General features: G+C 52.4%; 1 pseudogene; it reads left to right on the forward strand.

The window, feature by feature from the left end:
• Positions 1–1128: 1128 nt before the first annotated feature.
• Positions 1129–2740, forward strand: LOC123140749 (3-ketoacyl-CoA synthase 5-like; annotated as a pseudogene).
• The last annotated feature ends 18966 nt before the right edge of the window (positions 2741–21706 follow it).

The raw sequence follows: 21706 nt of genomic DNA on the forward strand, positions 1-21706 counted from the left end.
AGTAAAACCGGGTCACTTTGTAAATAGGTCCCTCTGGAAAATATTTAGTTCACGAACGGTCTAAGGAATGCTGACATGGCAGCCACAGGGCCAGTTTTTCTCATAGCTAATTAATCTATTTTCACCTTATTTGATCAAATAAATGAGTTTATGGATTAAATCTGATCACTATTCAAGTTGTTGGACTAAAGTGTGCAATCAGTTTGAGTTTGTGGATTAGTGACGCATTTCGCTCTCACCGCCCGGCTGGGTGCATGTGCACGCATCGACATCAGTCCTTCCCAATGCTTAGTTGTACTAACCATGACAGTCAAGTACAGGTACTGCTCCTCGCTCATTCTCATGATTGGTGTCGCTCGTGACGAACTTAACCCATCATTCTTTAGCCGGTTGTAAAAAGAAAAGATTTCTTCAATATGAATGTTACAAAATCATAAATTATAATAATACAGAACATCAATTTCAATATCGTAAATTACAATTTCAGTACCACAGATCGCAATATGAAATATCACAAATTACAATCTCAATACCATACATCATAGATCCCAAATATGAATGACACAATCGATAGTTTCGTCGTCGCAAAGTACAATTTCAATTGCCACATACCAGAATTTCAATATCACAGGTCGTAGTTTCAGTATGGCAAAATACAACAATTTCGAAACCACATAACACAAACTTCAATACCATACACATAACAAAATCACTGTCGTCGGTGCCGCCAAACGACTTTGGCCTGAACCAAACGACTGGCAGTGCGCCGCGCTGGTAAGCCACCGGGAGAAGGTTTGTTCTCTACAGTTTCCGTTGTTGATAGGAAAGCAAATCACATCTAAACACGCAGCTAGTATTACTAGTCGTCTGTCTTGTTTTTGGAAAGCGACTTGTATCTGTTAACAACTTTGTAGTACGTCGTGGAAAAAGGCTGCTCTGCTCTCTGCTCTCGGTAGGCAGGGGTGTGGTGTGCTGTGGACTCTCGAGTAGCAATGCTCCTAGGTTGCCGAATAGAAGGATAGTACTCGCCTCCTAGGAGTATGACGGTTGCACTGGCTGCGCCTTTAAATGAATTCTACACCTTGCATTGTTCCCATGTATACTCTCCTCACCTCCGAGCACGCTCGATCGGTTGCGAACACAATGGCCATGGCCATGGGCTTGCCACCTCTTAGCAAGCAGTTGTTCCCCATTGTTGCCGCCATGGTCCTTGCATGCAGCATCTTCCTCAAAGCTACACGGCTACTTGGCTACTCTTTCTCACCCACCCACCTCCTCCTGCTCTCTCTGGTCCTCCTGGCCATGGTGGCAGCCGTCGTGAACCGCCCACGGTCCGTGTACCTCGTGGATTATGCTTGCTTCCTTCCGAGTCCCACCTGGCGTTTCCCTAACTCCGCATTCATCGAGTACGCTCGCCTCGTACCCGCGTTCGCGGACGATCGCACTGTCGGTTTCGTCACGCGGGTGCTCGGAAGCAGCGGTCTCGGCAATGAGACCAGCCTGCCACCGGGCGACCACTACATCCCGCCAGACAACAACCTTGTCGTAGCCCGAGCCGAGGCGGAGCTGGTCATCTTCTCGACCATCGACGACCTGTTCGCCAAGGCAGGCATCACCCCTGATGCAGTCAGCATCGTCGTCATCAACTGCAGCGTCTTCGCCCCCGTGCCGTCCCTCAGCGACATGATATCGTCAACAGATACAAACTCCGCAGCGATGTCCGCTGTGTAAATCTGTCTGGGATGGGCTGTAGCGCGGGGCTGATCTCGGTGGGGCTCGCTGCCGGCCTACTTCGTGCAGCGCCCCACGGTGCTGCTCCTGCCCACGCTCTGGTCGTGTCCACGGAGACCATCACGCCCAACCTGTACCTCGGCAGGGGGCGTTCCATGCTGCTGTCCAACATGCTCTTTCGGGTGGGCGGCGCCACCGTGCTGCTGTCCACGTCCAAGGATAGGGGGCGGTTTCGACTCGCCCACCTCGTGCGGACGATCACCGGCGGCGCGCAGGACAGCTCCTACCAGTGCATCTTCCAGGAGGAGGACGACGAAGGCAACTTAGGGGTCAAACTTTCCAGGAACCTCATGTGCGTCGCCGGTGACGCGCTCAAGGCCAACATCACAGCCCTTGGCCCGCTCGTGCTCCCCTTCTTCGAGTAGCTGCGCTTCGTCGCCAACAAGCTGCTGCTCAAGCTGGGCCGGCGAGGCGGCGTGAAGGTGAAGCCTTACGTCCCCGACTTGTGCAAGGCGTCCCATCACGTGTGCATCCATGGAGGGGGGCGCGCGGTCGTCGACGAGGTCCAGTCTGGCCTCGGGCTGTCGGACGAGCACGTGGAGCCATCTCGCATGGCGCTTCACCGGTTCGGGAACACGTCGAGCAGCTCGGTGTGGTACGAGATGGCGTACCTCGAGCCCAAGGGCCAGGTGCGGAAGGGCGACCGTGTCTGGATGGTTGGCCTCGGAGCTGGGGTCAAGTGCAACAGCGCCGTGTGGGATTGCATCCGCCCGGCAGCCAGGCTGGACAAGGCGTGGGCGGGGTGCATACATCGCTACCCAATCAACGTCCCTCATGCCGACGTCAACATGGCAGCTGAGAGCGATCCCATAATTGCAGTCTAAATCGTCGGTAGTACAACGTAGAGGAGTACTCATTTCTTTACGGGTGTTTTGTCACGAAAATCGTCAACAATCACAATAAATATCTCGCTTGTTCTAGTATGTGTCATTTACCAAGCGTGCGGTCATGGTGCATGAACCGTACGTATATAAACTTTGATTCTAATGTTCTTGTATTTGTGCAAAGGCTAGGGTTTTGCTTCCTTTTTACCTTGCAGTCTTGTTAGGTCGCTGTGTACATGGCTTGTATTATAATCTTTATGATATATGAATGAGACATGTATTACTATGTGGAAAAAAACTGTTCATCGATTTTCGCAAGCTAGTCTATCCAGGACACATTAATCATTCTTCAAGTGCGACTTGCAGCGGAATATGTCGGCGTTCTGGGAACGGGGTTCCCAGACTTGCCTGCCTGCGGCCCACGGCGTGGCTCCACCCGCGGACCTGTACGGCCCGTCTTCACCAGCAAACACTCAAGACCTTCGCGAGGGGCCAACCCTCGCGAGGCGGACGGCACAAGACCTCCTCGGGGGCGGCCTCACTAGGCTGGCTCGCGAGGGGCGGAGAGATCAAGGCGAAGGGCACCTCGTGAGGTTCCCGTGACGCAAGCCATGACGACCAAGGCCAGGCGGGCGCCAGCACGTGCATTGTACTGGTTTCCACTTTGGTGCTAAAGAGGCAGGCGCAGGCGAGGAGTCCCGAGGCCTTAGGGAAAGGTTTCCATATCAGTGCAACGAGACCAAGGCCAGTAGGACGGCAGGATGGAGGTCACCATGGAGCCCAGGACGGCATCACCACCAGAGCCTTTGGCAGGCGAAGACCACTTTTGTCAGGATAGCTTGTACTAGTTGTCCCCCTTCAAACTTGGCCATTGTGGGATCCCTTCCCGCCTAATATTTGGGAAGAGGGCCAGGGCCTCTATAAATAGGACTAGCCACCACCCTAGCAAGGGGACGGAGGGTTCAGACCACACTTACACCCACAAGCTCATCAAGCTCAAGAACACCTCTCCTCAGGAGGTTGTTCTTCCCTTGTACTAGTTCATCCCTCAGCCCACGAGGCAATCCACCACACCACACTGGGGTAGGGTATTACACGGTGGCCCGAACCAGTATAAACCCTTGCGTCTCTTGTTCTTTGGGTTCGGCGAGCTAGGCCTTGAGATTGTTGTGCGAGCGAGCTTGAGAGGGAGAGAGATCTTCGTGCGCACCCCAGTGTTCGAACCTCAAGGGTTTTGCCGGAACCCGTGATCCGACATTTGGCGTGCCAGGTAGGGGTGTGCCGGAGCCTCCCCTCCATCAGTTGGTTCGTCGGCACTCCACAATCTCAATGTCCGGCGATCCGAGAGCCAACGCCGATCGATGGGCAACTTGGCCCGTAAGGGCAGCACTGTCCGCCCAGGAAGACCTCAACTCCGCACTCCAGGCGGCCCGTGCACCGCCGAACATCACGGGGCGCGGGCGCCGCGGCCCGGCCCCTTCCGCCCTCACGCCGCGGCGCGCACGGGTTGCCGCGAGGGCCTCAAGCTACGCCGCGCCGACAGCACCGCACACCCGACGGGAGCAGGTGAACATGCGGGCCGCGCTCATCGTGGCGCGGGAGCTACTACGGTGCAGGATGGCCAAAAGCGGTCGCGACGCACTGCTGGAGCGTGTTGCCGAACTGCTGGACTATGCCTGTAGGGGTGCGCCGCCTTTCTGCTCCTTGTCCACGCCTCGGGTTGTGGCAGAAGCACGCGCAAGACCCCGGCGAGCTCGCGCATACCTTGAGGGAACGGGGGTGCCAGAAGACGCCAGCATGGACACCGGCGCTGCCCGTCCAACTACAGCAACCTCATCACGGGTAGAGGCAAGCGCCGGCGATCTACCACGAGGCCATGTGGTAGTGCGACCCAGCGGCCGCCTGGGACTAGAGCCGCGGCCAGGAGCTCGAGGCGTGGGGCACTCAGGCGGTGGCCCTAGGGGAATGACCGTCGATGCCTATGTGCCCCGCATGGTGAACCTGGAGTACATGCTCGGGGAGGGCCCCAATGCCCTCCTCGGGCCAGCGTGGGATGGCAGAATGCCGGGAGCGGGAGTTTTACACAAGTCGCCTGAAGGCTCCACCGATCCCTTCAGCGACGACGACGGGGTACATCAGGTAACGCAGGGGAAGGCATGCACTAACCCTGGGCTATAGGTGGACCAGGTCGCAGTGGTAGTCGGGGACCCGAGAGCAGCAGCCCCGTCCCCGACCAGAGCAGAGCGCTGGGGACTGAACATGGGAGGCTTGGAGCCACAGCCTCCCGCACGCCGCGCAGAGCAAGGCACCCAACGGAGGTAGGTCCTCTGCTGGGGGAAGCGCTGGCGAGCCTTTCCCCCCGGCGGAGGGCCCGTGGTCGCCGAGGGCACCACTGGCGTCCCCTTGCCCCTTGGTCTCGTCCTGGTTTCCGGACGCCCCAATGGTGGCTGCGGGTGGTGCAAGGCAGGTCCCTCGTCTGGCGATATGAAGTAAGGCTCGCGCTTGTGAAGGTCTCAGCTCGTGACACTCTCACGTAATAATGAGTGGGGCTGTACACGCCCCGGAGTCTCCGGAGTGCCGCCCTCGGGCCTCGGGGGCTCCCGCCCACGTCCTAGTGGAAGCACCATGCTCCGCGCTGGTGGAAGACCAGAAGACTAGCTAGGTGCCGGACGCGACTAATTGCTCTCGACCCTTTTCTGTAGCTCGAATTTGCAGCCTTTTATCTTGAATCTGAAGTCCTACTTTCTTTGGCAAATCGTGGGAAATGCCTCTCCTCGTTTATGATGGTTTCGTGGGTTTCTAGATTCGCGCATTGCCTTAAGATTTGCGTCTGTTACCCCCCCCTTCGGGCCCCTCGCGAGCGGGGGCCGGGCTTGGCGTGTGCGCATCCTGCGCTACCTCCCCATGGCTGGTGCTCGCCCCTCGCGAGGCCCTCTCGGGTGGACTAGCAAACTCCTCAAGAGCGGCCAAACCTCGCGATCCCGCGGAGGACTCCTCCCCAGAAGAAACGCACGTCCACAACCGCCGGATTAATTTGAAGCTCGGCCGGATAAATGTAAATTACGGCGGTAAGCCCGCAAGGAGCTCATGAGCTCACAAAGGCGCGTTCCAAGCCTAGCCTAGGAAGTAAAATGGTAACCCATTTACATAGGGGTCTCCCCCCATCAAAATGCTCTCATATCCCGAGGGGCCATCTTCAAGTCTTTATGCGCAGGGTCAAAACAGAGGAGCGCAAACCTAGTCCGACATGTCGCTCGCAGCATCGCCCGAGTCACTCTCGTGCACGCTGCCAGTGCTGTCGCTGGCGTCGTCTTCACCGTCATCAACCGCACCGCCTTCGTCCGCCACGACCACGGCCTCGTCGTCCTCGGTGGCAAAGGCCCTGACCAGAGCGTCCATGTTATCATCCACCCAGCATGCCAGGTTGTCCCGGATAACTCCGAGCACTAGGGCGATGGCGGCGTCAAAGTCGAAGTTGGGGTCAACATTCTGAAGATGACTAAAGACGCGCGAGAATGCGCGTCCAAGGAGGCCCCGGCTCCTTTCCTCGACAAGCTCATGAGTCCTCTCGGCCTGGTCCTCCAGGCGCGTCACGATGTCGGTGAAGAAGCGAAGATGGCCGGCATAGTCCTCGGCGTGGGGATGTCGGGCGTGTTCGTCACAGATGGCGCCCAGCACCAGGTTGGCCCTTGTCCTGCGGTCCCGTAGCATGGGGATGTGCTCGCGCAGTAGTGTCTGTCGACGAAGCGCCTCTTCCCTGCTCTACTACGCAAGGGACTCGGCGCTTGCAACTCGCCACTAGAGTGGGAGCAGCTCGGCACGAGCGGAGGCCAACTTAGCCTGAACCGATATCAGGGCCGCAGCGGCAGCCTTCTCGCGTTGCTCTGCTTCATTCAGCTTCGACCGAAGGGCAGCGGTTCTACCCTCAGCTTCGGCTTCCAAGAACTTTAGCTTCAAGGCGTACTCATTAGCGAGACCCTCGCGAGCCTCGGCCACTCTGCGGTTGACCTCTTCCTGGGCCCTCGCCTTGCACGCCGGCCGCGTCCTCTGCTTGGCCCACCTGGCGCTCCCTCATCTCCAGCCGCTCAAGCTCAAGGCTGTGCTCCGTGGCCTCCTATACCAGCGCTTCCTTGCGCCTCAAGATTTCCTTCTCTGCGGAGGGCGTCCCCATCATCGACACCAAGGCAGTTCTGCGCGCCTTCGCCTGCAGTTCCAGGAAAGCATTCATGGCTTGGAGCTCCTGTGTGCGCCTCTCCGTGACCTCGCGGCGATGATCAGCATCTCTAGCCTTCTCCAAGGCCCGGGCGCTAGCCTTGCGTGAGGCCGCAAGGGATGCCAGGGCCTTTGCATTCTCGTGATCGAGCTGGTGACGCCCAAGGTTGATGGCCACCTTCAGTTGATGCCATTCATCCACCAACTGGCAGCCTTCAGCTTCAAGGCGAGCGTCGACATCCACAAGCTCTTCCCCAAGCCGGCTCAGCGCACTCATCGCCTCCTGGAAGAGCTCATGGCGGACAGCGCCCTTCGCGCGCACGCCCTTGAACGCGTAACCAGGTCCATCCACTGCGCCGGAGGCTGGAGCCGTTCCAGCCTTCCTCGAGGTGTCAGCATGGGCCCGAGAATGCGGGACGTCGTCGCACGAGGAGGAGGCTAAAGCCAAGCTCGCTGGGCCACGGTTGATGACCAGGGAGGAGCCCTTGGCACACCTTCCGTGCCCCAGACCGGACCGCGAAGGAAGGGCGGCAGGAACGTGGGATCAAGGTGCCAAGCCGGCACGCCCATCTCTCCCGCCTGCCCCGCGCCGAGCACGGTGGGATGGCGTGAGGCACTCAGCGTCGACGAAGTACTCGAGGTAGGAGGAGGCTGCTCTTAGGGAGATTTCGTCGCCTTGGCGGAAGGGGGCTTGAGAGACCGTGGTCAGGAGGGAAGATGGCACTCAAGAAATTACAAAGACAAGGTACTCACTCGTCCATGGCAATCTACTTCCTCTGCTTCAATGGTCGGAAGGCATCACCATTGCAACTTGGAGACCCCTTCCTCTTGGGTAGCGCGTTGAAGTCCAGTCGAAGCCGGCCGAAGCCTCGGACGCAGCCGCACGCGCTGGGTGCGGCTGGCGAGGCTCCTGAGGGGGCGGCCTCGGGAGCGATGGGCTGCGGGGAGCCCTCGGGCTCCGCTTCACGGCGACCCGCCGAGGCTTCAGGGGTTTCGGCCCCAGGAACAGCTGATTGCGCCGCCCCCTCGACCGTTTCCTCGGAATGATAGCATTGAGCCCCTGGAGATGGCGCCTCGGGGGCCTCGAGCGGCGCCGGTCCAGCGGCGGCCACGTCTCCAGCACTCGGCAACGCTTGCCCCCCGGAGCCCACTCCTAGGGTGAGCTCCGAGCCGGCGGCAGGAGGGGGGAACCACAGAGACGGGGTTCTCGCGAGGCCCTTCAAGACCGCCTGGACGCAGCCGCCACTCATCGAGAGGGGGCATCTGCCCCACGAACTCCACCCTATTCGAGCAGCAGTATAAGAGACAACCCTTCTCTGGCATGTCGGCTGATGATGGGTCGCCCGTCAGGACCTCGAGCACCGGTCGTCGCGTCTCAAGGGAAAGCCCGGACTCGTGAAGTCTCATGCAGTCCTTGCTGCTGTAAAACCCCGCATGTAACATGCCAAATTTGTAACTCCGACTCTTGCCATTTTCGGCTATGTGCTATGATATTCCCTCCGTTGTCGGGTTTTGTCTTTCGTTTTGTATTTTGTCATGTCATGCATTTTCATATCATGTCATCATGTGCATTGCATTTGCATACGTGTTCGTCTCATGCATCCGAGCATTTTCCCCGTTGTCCGTTTGCAATCCGGCGCTCCTATCTCCTCCGGTGCACCCCTCTTGTTTTCTTTCGTGTGCGGGTGTCATACTTTCTCGGAATGGACCGAGGCTTGTCAAGTGGCCTTAATATACCACCCGGAGACTACCGGTCAAGTTTCGTTCCATTCGGAGGTCGTTTGGTACTCCAATGGTTAACCGGGCATCCGCAAAGTCCATTTGAGTGTCCAGCAAAAACCCCCTCAAAAACCAGCCCAAAACCCACCAAACTCTCCTCCATGCTCTAGGTCGTTCGATCACGATCGTGTGGGCGAAAACCGCACCTCATTTGGAGCCTCCTAGCTCCCTCGACCTATAAATATGTGGGCATCCCGAAATACATTCTCAGTCCAACCCTAGAAAAATCCCTCCGCGCCGCGCCGGACGCGTCCGCTCCGACCGGACGAAAACGCCACCGCGCCCGCAGCCAATCCGGGGCCGCCACGTCACCGCCGCCGCCCCCGCGCCGCCGTGGCCCGCCGGGCCCGAGGCCGGCCCGCCCGCGCCGCGACCGGGCCCCGAGCGCCCGCGCCTCCGCCGCCGCAGCGCGCCGCCGCGGTCGTCGCCGCCGGCCGCCGTGCTGCCGCCCCGCCGTCGCCACGCCTTGGATCTCCCGCGCCGCCCCTCCGATCTCCTCCTCCCCCGCCGGTGCTGCCTCTCTGCCCCGCCGCGCCACCTCGTTCTCCCCTTCCTCCCGTCGCCGGAGGCGAGCTCGAGGAACCCGGCCGATCCAGATCTCGATCTGCTCTGTACGTTGACTTTTCTCGCGACCCCAAAATCCTCTAAGCCCTCAGTTTTTCTCAGCATGTGCACTTGTTCGTGATGCTATAACTCCGTGCATGTAGCTCCGATTCACGCGTGTAATATGTCAAATTGTTCGCCTCGTGATGCTCTTCATTTTGTTCAATTGCACCATGTTCATTAGAGGTAATCTTGATGCCTAAATCTCTGTTAGAAGAGGGCTAGTTGCTGTTATTCTCTGGTTCTTGACAGAACTTGGAGATTTGTCATTTTTGTATCATTTATTCTGTGCATCTTTTGGGCATTAGCTCTACATGTGTTTTGAAGTATGCCATGCCATCTTTCCAAGGGTGTATGCCATGTATTTTTGTGATCTCTGTGGTGACTAGCACAAGCATGCAAAGAAGGCTCCATAATATTTCCGATTTCAGGGACTTGGTGATTTCTCCAAGTCTTTGTCTGCTGTAATTTTGTTGCCATGTAAACTTGATGTTACAGAGAGATCCATGCATAGTTTGGAGATGTTCAGTAAGGATATTTTGTAGCTATAGTTGTAATTGATCCATTCCTGCAATTGTTTGCAATTATGGAGTGCCATAGCATGACTCAATATTGCTCTACTTTTGCTATATAATATTTCTGGCAGATTCTTAACATTACATTCAGTTTTTGCCAAGCTTATTGTAGTTGATCCATACATGCTATGCTTTTGTTCTTGCCATGGATAGCTTTAAAAACATGCCATCTTGCTGTAGGTATGCTTGGTTTGTCATGCATTGCTCTGTAGTGAGTGCATCAAGCTCACAAAGAGGCCTACATATTAATATTTCGGCCATGCTCTGTTTTCTGCTAAGTCTGAAACCTGATAACGAAACTTGCTATGTTTACATGCTTGCCATCATATCTTCTGGTCCTTTTTGGCTTATAGTCAGTAATGGACTTTTGTCATGTGCATTTAGTAGAACACTGCATGCCTTGTTTTGCTATGTTAGGTTCCTGTAGCATGTTGATTTCGTGCTCTGAACATTGCTACCTGATGCTGTTTACTGCCATGTCCAGTTTTTCACTAAGTCTGTGAACCTGTAATCTTTTGCACTTTTGCCATGCTTGTTTGAGCTTGATATGTTGTGAACTAGCCGTAGCTCAGTGTTCATCTTTTGTCAAGCATCTCCTGTAGATTACTGCCATGTGCTTTGTTGCTATGTTGGAGTGCTGTAGCATTGTTGCTTGTTGCATTTTAAGTGCTATCTTGCTGTTTACCACAGATTCGTGTCATTCTTGTTTTGCTTGCCATTTGCAAACCGTGCATCCGATTCCGGTGATCTTTATATCGATTTCGACCAAAATCATCGTGGGCGTTACAAGTTGGTAATCAGAGCCATCCCCGACTTAGGAGCCCCTGCTTGATCGAATCGCTGGCGTTGTTGAGTCTAGAATAAAAATGTTTTGAGTCTTAGGATTATATATATATCGGGGAGTAGGATTCTTTTTACTCCCCAGTCCCTTCGTCGCTCTGGTGAGGTCTCCTGACGTAGAAGTTTTGACTATTCTCTCCTCAAATTTCACTAAAAAAAATTTAGGTTCACGCGGGTATCTTGGAATCGTTCCGATGGTTTTGTGACGAGAACATTGTTCTTGGTGCCTCCTGTCATTTAGGGGTTGTGGCAGTGTCCCGGGGAGTTGAGCTCCGAGGTGTTGTCGTCACAATTTTATCGTTGCAGTTCTGGAATACCTGAGTTTCGCCGACATCGAAATCTCTTTTATGCAGTTGTTGGTGAGATCACCTCGACGCCACCCAGTACTGGGGCGGGAGTTCGGGAGTATTGCCATAACTTGTATAACGGATGTTTTTCGAAGGTTGAGGTAAACGATTTCCGAAGATTTCTTGGTTATGTGTTGACGGATGGATACAGCTGGATCTAGGGATTGCTAGTTTGGGTGATATATTTTGTGTCCCCTGTATCCCCTACACCAGATTGCATAACCAGAAAGTTTCGGGAGTTTATAAGTGGGAATTCAAGTAACCTTAGGATATCTTTCCGACAGACGCATGATATGAGATTGGGGTTCGACGTCTAGTGGTCCGCCTTTCCACGGTTGATTTTATAGTGGTCTCGTAGTGTCTTAAAGAGTCCATGGCTTTGCCGACTCGGGGACGCTTCGTATGTCATGTGCACAGCCTTGTACATGATGGTGCTGTACGATTGAGCCCGTGTGGGCCCCACCACGAAAACTTCGGACGAAATATCTATCATATGTTTGTTCCGGCTTATTCTACAAGCCAATACTTTGTTTTTATTGTGTATTGTGGTATTCGAGTTGCTTCGAATTCATATGTTGTTTCCATATCTTTTTCAAGTGGCTTCTCAACTTATGGAAGTGTGATGATTTACTACGGAATTCATTCGTTCATCTTCGTTCGAATGTTTATTGTGAAGACTATATGTTGCAATTTCTATCCGTTGATTCTACTTATCTATTTGTCTATCAAGATGCTAACGGATGTCACCCTCTTCAGGATGGCCCCGCCAACGCGTCAGAATCCGGATCGCAATGAAGGGAGTCAAGCGAACCCTCCGCCACCACCTCCACCTCCGGAGGCATGGCAAGCAATCATGGCAGCCACCAACGCCAATGCTCAGATGATTCTGCAACTCTTGCAAGAACGTACTCAAGGGCAAGGCAATCAAGGCAATCAAGGTCAAGGCAACAATCAGCTTCACTTTGCCACTCTCAACCAGTTTCTCGCAAATCAGCCCAAGTCTTTCAGCTACTGTGCCGAGGCCACGGATGCCGATGATTGGCTCGTGGATATCAACAAGCATTTTGAATGTAGCAATGTTAGTCCTGAGGACTATGTCAAGTTCGCTTCTTTCCAGCTCAAGGACCAAGCTTCTGATTGGTATCAACAATACAAAGATTCCAGAGGAGGTCGTGTGATCACTTGGACTGACTTCTGTCGGGACTTCAAAGCGCACCACATTCCACAAAGTGTTGTTGAGAGCAAGCGTGAGGAGTTCCGCAATCTCAAGCAAGGCAACATGTCTGTGTATCAATACAACATTCAGTTTCAGAAACTTGCTCGCTTCGCTAAACAAGACGTTCCTGATGAGAAGAGCATGATCTATCACTTCAGAGGTGGCCTTAAAGAGGATCTGCAGTTAGCTCTCGTTCTTGTTGAGCCTACTCAGTTTGATCAATTCTACAATATGGCACTGAAGCAAGAGGCTGCTCAGCTCAAGTGTGAGGCTTCTCAGAAGAGAGTCAGAGACGCAGTTCAGTCTTCTTCTTCCTCACTTGTGACAGCTAAGCAACAGAAGTTCTGGTTGCCTCCTCCTCCTCCGTTTCGTCAGCCTTATCAGCAGAAGAACAAAGGTGGCCATGGTTCTTCCAACTCTTCCAACTCTGGCTATCAGAACAAGTCTCAGAATCAAGCTCCAAAGTCCAATGCTCCTTATCACCGTCCACTCTCAGAGGTGACTTGCAACAAATGTCAGCAGAAAGGTCACTATGCTAACAAGTGCTTCAACCAAAGGCGCCTTCCTCCTCCTCCTCCTGTCAGATCTTCCAGCAATGCAGTGGTCAAGCATAATCCAAAGTTTGCAAAGGTGAACATGATGAATGCAGCTCAAGCGGAGGAATCTACTGATGTGATAATGGGTAATCTTCCTGTTAATGATATTCTCGCAAAAGTTCTTTTGATACTGGTGCATCGCTTTCTTTCATATCAAGACCTTTTACATCCAAGCATGAATTGCATTTCCAAGGATTGCCTAGGCCGTTAGCAGTTGTCTCTCCGGGCAAATGCATGAATGCAAGTTCCATGGTTCCGAATGTGTCCATCAAGATGGGTGACTATAAATTCCAGTCTTCTCCAATTGTTCTTGGTGACTCGGATATTGTTTTAATTCTTGGGATGGACTGGCTTTCTAAGCACAAGGCTCAACTTGATTGTGCTGCCAGGGAAATTCAATTGACACACTCGTCTGAGGATGTGATTATTTTTGCCGCTCGTGATGAAACCATTCGGTTTTTCTCTCTCAATGAGAAGGGCGAATTGAATGCCATCTCTCAAATTCCAGTCGTTTGCGAGTATCATGATGTCTTTCCAGAAGAGCTTCCGGGTATGCCTCCTCATCGGCCAGTTGAGTTCGTTATCGAACTAGAGCCTGGCACTGAACCCGTTTGCAAGCGTCCATACAAGCTTGGACCTAACGAGCTGAAGGAATTGAAGAAACAGCTCGATGAACAAGAGCGTCTGGGTTTGATCAGACCGTGTTCTTCTCCATGGGGTTGTGGTGTTCTTTTTGTCAAGAAGAAGGATGGCACGGACCGACTTTGTGTCGACTACCGTCCATTGAACAAGAAGACAATCAAGAACAAGTATCCACTTCCCAACATCAATGAGCTATTTGAGCAACTCAAAGGGGCTAAAGTATTCTCGAAGCTTGACCTTCGTATGGGTTATCATCAGATTCGCATTCGTGAAGAAGATATTCCCAAGACAGCATTCAGAACAAGCTTTGGTTCTTATGAATATACTGTCGTGTCTTTCGGCCTTGTCAATGCTCCTCCGGTGTTCTCTCGGATGATGAATTTCATCTTCAACCCCTATACCAATGAATTCGTTCTGGTGTATCTCGATGATATCTTGGTCTTCTCCAAGAATAAGCAGGATCATGCCAAACATTTGCGATTGGTGCTCGACAAGCTCAGAGAGTATCAATTCTATGCGAAGTTCTCAAATGTGAGTTTTGGCTCGATGAAGTTCTTTTCCTTGGTCACATCATCTCTGCCAAGGGCATCGCTGTTAACCCCGAGAAGGTGTCCGCAGTTGTGGATTGGGAACCTCCTCAAAATGTCAAGCAGCTCCGCAGTTTTCTTGGTCTTGCAAGCTATTGCCGAAGATTCGTTGAGAATTTCTCCAAGATTGCAAAGCCTCTTTCCAACCTCCTACAGAAGCATGTGAAGTATGTCTGGTCTCCTGAGTGTGACGTTGCTTTCAACACTCTCAAAGAGAAACTAGTCACAGCTCCTGTCTTGACTCCTCCTGATGAATCCAAGCCGTATGAAGTTTTCTGTGATGCTTCTCTCCAAGGTCTCGGTGCTGTGTTAATGCAAGAGAAGAAAGTTGTGGCCTATACCTCTCGTCAGTTGAAGCCCAACGAGAAGAACTACCCCACTCACGATCTTGAGTTGGCGGCAGTTGTCCATGCATTAATAACGTGGAGACATCTCTTGTTGGGAAGACAAGTGGACATTTTCACTGATCACAAGAGTCTCAAGTATATCTTCACTCAGCCCAACCTCAACCTCAGGCAGACTCGATGGGTCGAAATGATTCAAGAGTACAATCCGAGTATCGAATATACTCCAGGCAAGGCCAATGTCATTGCAGATGCTTTAAGCAGGAAGGCTTATTGCAACAGCTTAATTCTCAAGCCTTTCCAACCGGATCTTTGTGAAGCTTTCCGCAAGCTGAATCTCCAAGTTGTTCCTCAAGGCTTTCTTGCCAACCTCATAGTATCTCCTACTTTGGAAGATCAAATTCGTGAGGCACAACTCCTTGATGCCATGGTGAAGAAGGTGAAACGTGGTATCGACAAGGGTCTTTCCAAATACAAGTGCTATCGCATTGATGACAGAGACACTTTATTCTTCGAGGACCGGATTGTGGTTCCTAAAGGTGATCTAAGGAAAGTCATAATGAACGAGGCGCACAATTCTCTCCTGTCCATTCATCCTGGAAGTACGAAGATGTATCATGACCTCAAGCAGTCGTATTGGTGGACTCGAATGAAGCGAGAAATTGCTCAATTCGTGAATGAATGTGATGTCTGCCGAAGAGTGAAAGCAGAACACCAACGACCAGCTGGTCTCCTCCAACCTCTTGCTATCCCAGAATGGAAGTTTGATCATATCGAAATGGACTTCGTGACTGGATTTCCCAAGTCCAAGCGCGGAAATGATGCTATCTTCGTTGTCATTGACAAGCTTTCTAAAGTGGCTCATTTCCTTCCAATCAAAGAATCCATCACAGCAGCTCAGCTGGCAGAGCTTTACACCTCCAGAATTGTCTCCTTGCACGGCATTCCACAATTGATTTCTTCAGATCGTGGAAGCATCTTCACCTCTAAGTTCTGGGACTCCTTCCAGAAGGCCATGGGCACAAACATTCGCTTCAGCACAGCTTTCCATCCTCAAACTAGTGGCCAAGTCGAGCGAGTCAATCAAATTCTTGAAGATATGCTCAGGGCTTGTGTCATTTCCTTTGGCATGAAATGGGAAGATTGTCTTCCATATGCTGAATTCTCCTACAACAACAGCTTCCAAGCGAGTTCGGGCAAGGCCCCATTCGAGATTCTCTATGGCAGAAAGTGCCGTACTCCTCTCAATTGGTCAGAGACTGGTGAACGCCAACTTCTTGGCAATGACTTAATCACTGAAGCTGAAGAAATGTGTAAAGTCATCCGTGATAATCTCAAAGCCGCGCAATCGCGCCAGAAGAGTTACTATGATAGTAAGCATCGTGATTTGGCTTTCGAGATCGGAGACCATGTCTACCTCCGCGTCTCTCCAATGAAAGGCACTCGTCGCTTCGGTATCAAAGGGAAGCTTGCCCCTAGATACGTGGGTCCTTTCAAGATCATTGGCAAAAGAGGCGACCTCGCCTATCAACTTGAGCTTCCTTCCAACTTCGCGAACGTGCACGATGTGTTCCACGTGTCACAGCTCCGCAAGTGCTTCAAGACGCCTGAGCGCACTATCAACTTCGAAGAGATTGACCTCCAAGAAGATTTGTCTTATCATGAGCACCCCGTTGCTATTCTTGAAGAAACTGAGCGCAAGACTCGCAACAAGTCAATCAAATTCCTGAAAGTGAAGTGGTCGCACCATTCCGACCGGGAAGCCACCTGGGAATGCGAGGACCATCTCCGTTCCGAATATCCGGAGTTCTTTCAGTCCTAGATCTCGGGACGAGATCCTCTCGTAGTGGTGGAGTGTTGTAACACCCCGCATGTAACTTGCCATATTTGTAACTCCGACTCTTGCCATTTTCGGCTATGTGCTATGATATTCCCTCCGTTGTCGGGTTTTGTCTTTCGTTTTGTATTTTGTCATGTCATGCATTTTCGTAACATGTCATCATGTGCATTCCATTTGCATACGTGTTCGTCTCATGCATCCGAGCATTTTCCCTGTTGTCCGTTTTGCAATCCGGCGCTCCTATCTCCTCCGGTGCACCCCTCTTGTTTTCTTTCATGTGCGGGTGTCAAACTTTCTCGGAATGGACCGAGGCTTGTCAAGTGGCCTTAATATACCACCCGGAGACTACCGGTCAAGTTTCGTTCCATTCGGAGGTCGTTTGGTACTCCAACGGTTAACCGGGCATCCGCAAAGTCCATTTGAGTGTCCAGCAAAAACCCCCTCAAAAACCAGCCCAAAACCCACCAAACTCTCCTCCATGCCCTAGTTCATTCAATCACGATCGTGTGGGCGAAAACCGTACCTCATTTGGAGCCTCCTAGCTCCCTCTACCTATAAATATGTGGGCATCCCGAAATACATTCTCAGTCCAACCCTAGAAAAATCCCTCCGCGCCGCGCCGGACGCGTCCGCTCCGACCGGACGAAAACGCCACCGCGCCCGCAGCCAATCCGGGGCCGCCACGTCACCGCCGCCGCCCCCGCGCCGCGACCGGGCCCCGAGCGCCCGCGCCTCCGCCGCCGCAGCGCGCCACCGCGGTCGCCGCCGCCGGCCGCCGTGCTGCCGCCCCGCCGTCGCCACGCCTTGGATCTCCCGCGCCGCCCACGGGCCCGCCGGCGTCGCCGCCCGCCGGTGCTGCCGCGCCGCCCCTCCGGTCTCCTCCTCCCCCGCCGGTGCTGCCTCTCTGCCCCGCCGCGCCACCTCCTTCTCCCCTTCCTCCCGTCGCCGGAGGCGAGCTCGAGGAACCCGGCCGATCCAGATCTCGATCTGCTCTGTACGTTGACTTTTCTCGCGACCCCAAAATCCGCTAAGTTCTCAGTTTTTCTCAGCATGTGCACTTGTTCGTGATGCTATAACTCCGTGCATGTAGCTTCGATTCATGCGTGTAATATGTCAAATTGTTCGCCTCGTGATGCTCTTCATTTTGTTCAATTGCACCATGTTCATTAGAGGTAATCTTGATGCCCAAATCTCTGTTGGAAGAGGGCTAGTTGCTGTTATTCTCTGGTTCTTGACAGAACTTAAAGATTTGTCATTTTTGTATCATTTATTCTGTGCATCTTTTGGGCATTAGCTCTACATGTGTTTTGAAGTATGCCATGCCATCTTTCCAAGGGTGTATGCCATGTATTTTTGTGATCTCTGTAGTGACTAGCACAAGCATGCAAAGGAGGCTCCGTAATATTTCTGATTTCAGGGACTTGGTGATTTCTGTCTTTGTCTGCTGTAATTTTGTTGCCATGTAAACTTGATGTTACAGAGAGATCCACGCATATTTTGGAGATGTTCAGTAAGCATGTTTTGTAGCTATAGTTGTAGTTGATCCATTCCGGCAATTGTTTATAATTATGGAGTGCCATAGCATGACTCAATCGTGCTCTACTTTTGCTATAAAATATTTCTGGCAGATTCTTAACATGACATTCATTTTTGCCAAGCTTATTGTAGTTGATCCATAAATGCTATGCTTTTGTTCTTGCCATGGATAGCTTCAAAAACATTCCATCTTGCTGTAGGTATGCTTGGTTTATCATGAATTGCTCTGTAGTGAGTGCATCAAGCTCACAAAGAGGCCTACATATTAATATTTCGGCCATGCTCTGTTTTCTGCTAAGTCTGAAACCTGATAACGAAACTTGCTATGTTTACATGCTTGCCATCATATCTTCTGGTCCTTTTTGGCTTATGGTCAGTAATGGACTTTTGTCATGTGCATTTAGTAGAACACTGCATGCCTTGTTTTGCTATGTTAAGTTCCTGTAGCATGTTGATTTCGTGCTCTGAACATTGCTACCTGATGCTGTTTACTGCCATGTCCAGTTTTTCACTAAGTCTGTGAACCTGTAATCTTTTGCACTTTTGCCATGCTTGTTTGAGTTTGATATGTTGTGAACTAGCCGTAGCTCAGTGTTCATATTTTGTCAAGCATCTCCTGTAGATTACTGCCATGTGCTTTGTTTCTATGTTGGAGTGCTGTAGCATTGTTGCTTGTTGCATTTTAAGTGCTATCTTGCTGTTTACCACAGATTCGTGTCATTCTTGTTTTGCTTGCCATTTGCAAACCGTGCATCCGATTCCGGTGATCTTTATATCGATTTTGACCGAAACCATCTCTGTCGGGGATATATCCCGCGGTATGACCCGGCCGGAAGTATGACCCGGCCGGACTTGGCGCTTCACCGTGACCCGCCAGAGGACTGGCGACTCACGGGTCTGGCGGCTCACTGTCAGACGACTCACGAGCCTGACGACTCACGGATGACCCCGACGGCGGGTCAGATAGAAGACTAGGCCCAAGGCCCAGATGGCCGGCTCATATGATGGTGGGCCGGTTTAAGAAGAAAGGGATGACGAATATTTCCTTTACGAGGAAGCAAAACCCGGACTTGTAATTAACTTGTAAGAAAAGATAGACTAGTCCTAGTCCTACTAGGACTCCACATGTAACCCGCCTCTCCAACTTATATAAGGAGGGGCAGGGCACCCCAAAGAGGGACGAGCAACAAGAAACAATCTCTAGGGCTAGACACAAAGAGTCGGCTTACCGGCGACTCTCATAAGCATAATGAGACCTAGCCTCAAACAGCACATAGGGTTGTTACCGGATGATGTTTTCCGGGGCCCGAAGCTGTCTAAACCCTTGTCTTGTGCGTTGATCCGCCCTACGTCTCTCATCCCAATCAACCCCTCTCAAGCTACTACATAGATGCGCTGGCCTCACGACTAAGTCCTTACACCTAGGACATCTGACGTGTTAATTCCACGACAGTTGGCGCCCACCGTGGGGCTAGGCGCACGGTGGTGTTGAGTTCTTGGAGGGATCTCTTCAGGGATCGAAGAGCTCGCGAGTAGACAGATGAAGGTTTACGTTCCAGAAGATTAAGAGTGCGTCGGATGTACTATCGTCGCCGCAAGTTCGAGATGTGTTCGAGATCAAGCAATGCAAGGATCACGTCACAGGGGCCAGCAGGAGTGCAAGAGAAATTTTTTGCAGTATGATTGGAGAGCAGTTGAATCGCAAGTCGCCAGGCCGTGTTTTCCTGTTACAACACGTTTTTTCTGACGCACCCAGACCCGAGGTGTTTTGTCGCTACAGGCGACTTCCAACTCATAGAACGTCCATCAATCGTGCCAACTACTGCTGCATGTTATCGTACAAAGGACAAAACAGGATCTATGCTGCTCACGTGGGTTGAGTGCTAGTTTAATTCTCAGAATTGCTATCTCGGATAGCTATACATACATGGAGGCAGGCTGTACAAGGAAATATGAGCAGAGCCGTCCAATCAACGGCGCTGCACTCGAGAAAGAAAGAAAAGGGCGTGGGGTTGCCGAGTCAAAGTACGACCCGGAGAAAGACAGGGACGTGGCCGCAGATTCGGCCCTGTCCTACGATGCTCAAGCTTCTGCCAGTGAGCCGGCCGAGTGGACATCTGACTCGCCCGCGCCAAATCACCGCCTTCACCTTTAGCCGGGGCTGCCTCCGATGTGCCTCCTCTGCCTCGGCCCACACCTCGACGCTGCTCCATGGCTGTGCTGCTGCCTCGAGACGGCCAAGCTGCTGTTCGCCTGCACACCTCGCCGTTGCTGCTCCTTCTACGAGCGCTACAGCTGCACCTCCACTACGATCTGCCGCTGCTGCTTTGTGCATAAAGACCAAAATCTAGTCATCAACTACTACTCCATCATCCACTATGACGTATGAAGGCACTAGTCAAACTGATGGGTCAAACCAAGCATGACCCGGAGGAGACCTCGGTCGCATGGAGTCGGCCTCGCCTCCTAGCGATCATCAAGATATCGTCGCGCCTCCGGACTAGGTCCTGCCGTCGCCGCTGCTGCACCTCTGAACCATCGCTGCACTGGGTCATCTTCTACCACCGTCATCGACCCTAGGGTGCCGCCGCTGCTACTTTGAGCCGCCGGACCCCAAGCCTCCCAAACACCCGGCCTCCAAGTGTTGCGAGCCGCCCCGACCGAGTTGCCATTGAGCCACCCCGGTCAAAGCGACTTCATCTACGGCCTTCACACCTCTGAACCGGCCAAAGAGTATACTACAATTTGCACGCAGTGAAGATTATACAAACTGCGGCGAACTCTCGCAAGGCCTTTGAGAGGATCAACACAAAAATTCTTGGTTATCTACGGATGCCATATGGTGATCATCTGTCACCTAAAATCAGGTGATATTTATCTTACATATATTGTTAGGTACATGTTGATTTCCTTCGACAAAAAACTACTCCGCCCTGTTGTATGTTTTGTACGCAGGACAATTGTGGTTTATACCATGGGTACGGAGCACGTACTTGCAACATTGCGCCCGGTGTTCGTCCGTGCCTCGTTTCCCGGTAAATGGACGCGCAAGCCGCCACCCTTGCGGCTCAGACTACTTCAACTCATCAGAACCGTCCCTGTGATTGACTTGCCCGTCCGCCCTCGCGGCCGGTTCACGCATCCGCGCCGGCTTACAACGCGGAGGACAACTTGCTCGTCCGCACCTGCTCACAAACACCATGGCCGGTTTATCTGTCTGCTCCCGCGGCCGATTCACCCGTGAAGGATTCCAGTTTCACCTAGGGATCATCAACTTCATGGCGGATTATTTTCGGCCTAAACACATCAGGTGATATCCATCTAAAATATATTTTTAGTACATATTATTTTTGTCAAAGAATAGTTTATCTTTGCCTTCGTCTGCAATATTGCTTATACAGGGCAATTATTTATGACAAAAAGTGATATTATACTACGGAGATGGAGGCACGCCAACATCTTTTGGCACAGGTGGTCTTCGTTATTTAACGGACCCTCGCACCGGCTTACAACGCCGTGGCCGTCTCTCGCGACCGCGCCGGCACGCCGTGGCCGTCTCTCGCGACCACGCCGGCTTACAACAAGGAGGACAACTCACCCGTCCGCACCGGTTTACAATGCCACGGCCGACTCATCTGTCTGTGCCGCCTCTGATGTTAAGGTCGTCTTTACCGTCCGTCTCTCGCGGCCTGATCTACATCAACACACCAGGCCGCACTTGTCCGGATGAGTTGTTTATTGATTATGAGCAAGTCACTACTTGGGAAGCCCGGTTTTCTTCCAACAAACTGGAGGCAAATTATCATACATTATCAGCCGTCGTCTGCACTGGATGGTTCAATGGGCAGGCGCACGAGTCGCCGTCACTACAGTTTGGTTAAACTTCAAATAGCTAGTTGGAAGGAACCATTGGCCGAGTTGCTGACACGGCTCATACGGGATCTTTCCAGTGGCATGCTTGGTTTGCCAAGTTA

The sequence above is a fragment of the Triticum aestivum genome, chromosome 6D, assembly GCF_018294505.1.
Source record: "Triticum aestivum cultivar Chinese Spring chromosome 6D, IWGSC CS RefSeq v2.1, whole genome shotgun sequence".
NCBI classification, from domain to species: domain Eukaryota; kingdom Viridiplantae; phylum Streptophyta; class Magnoliopsida; order Poales; family Poaceae; genus Triticum; species Triticum aestivum.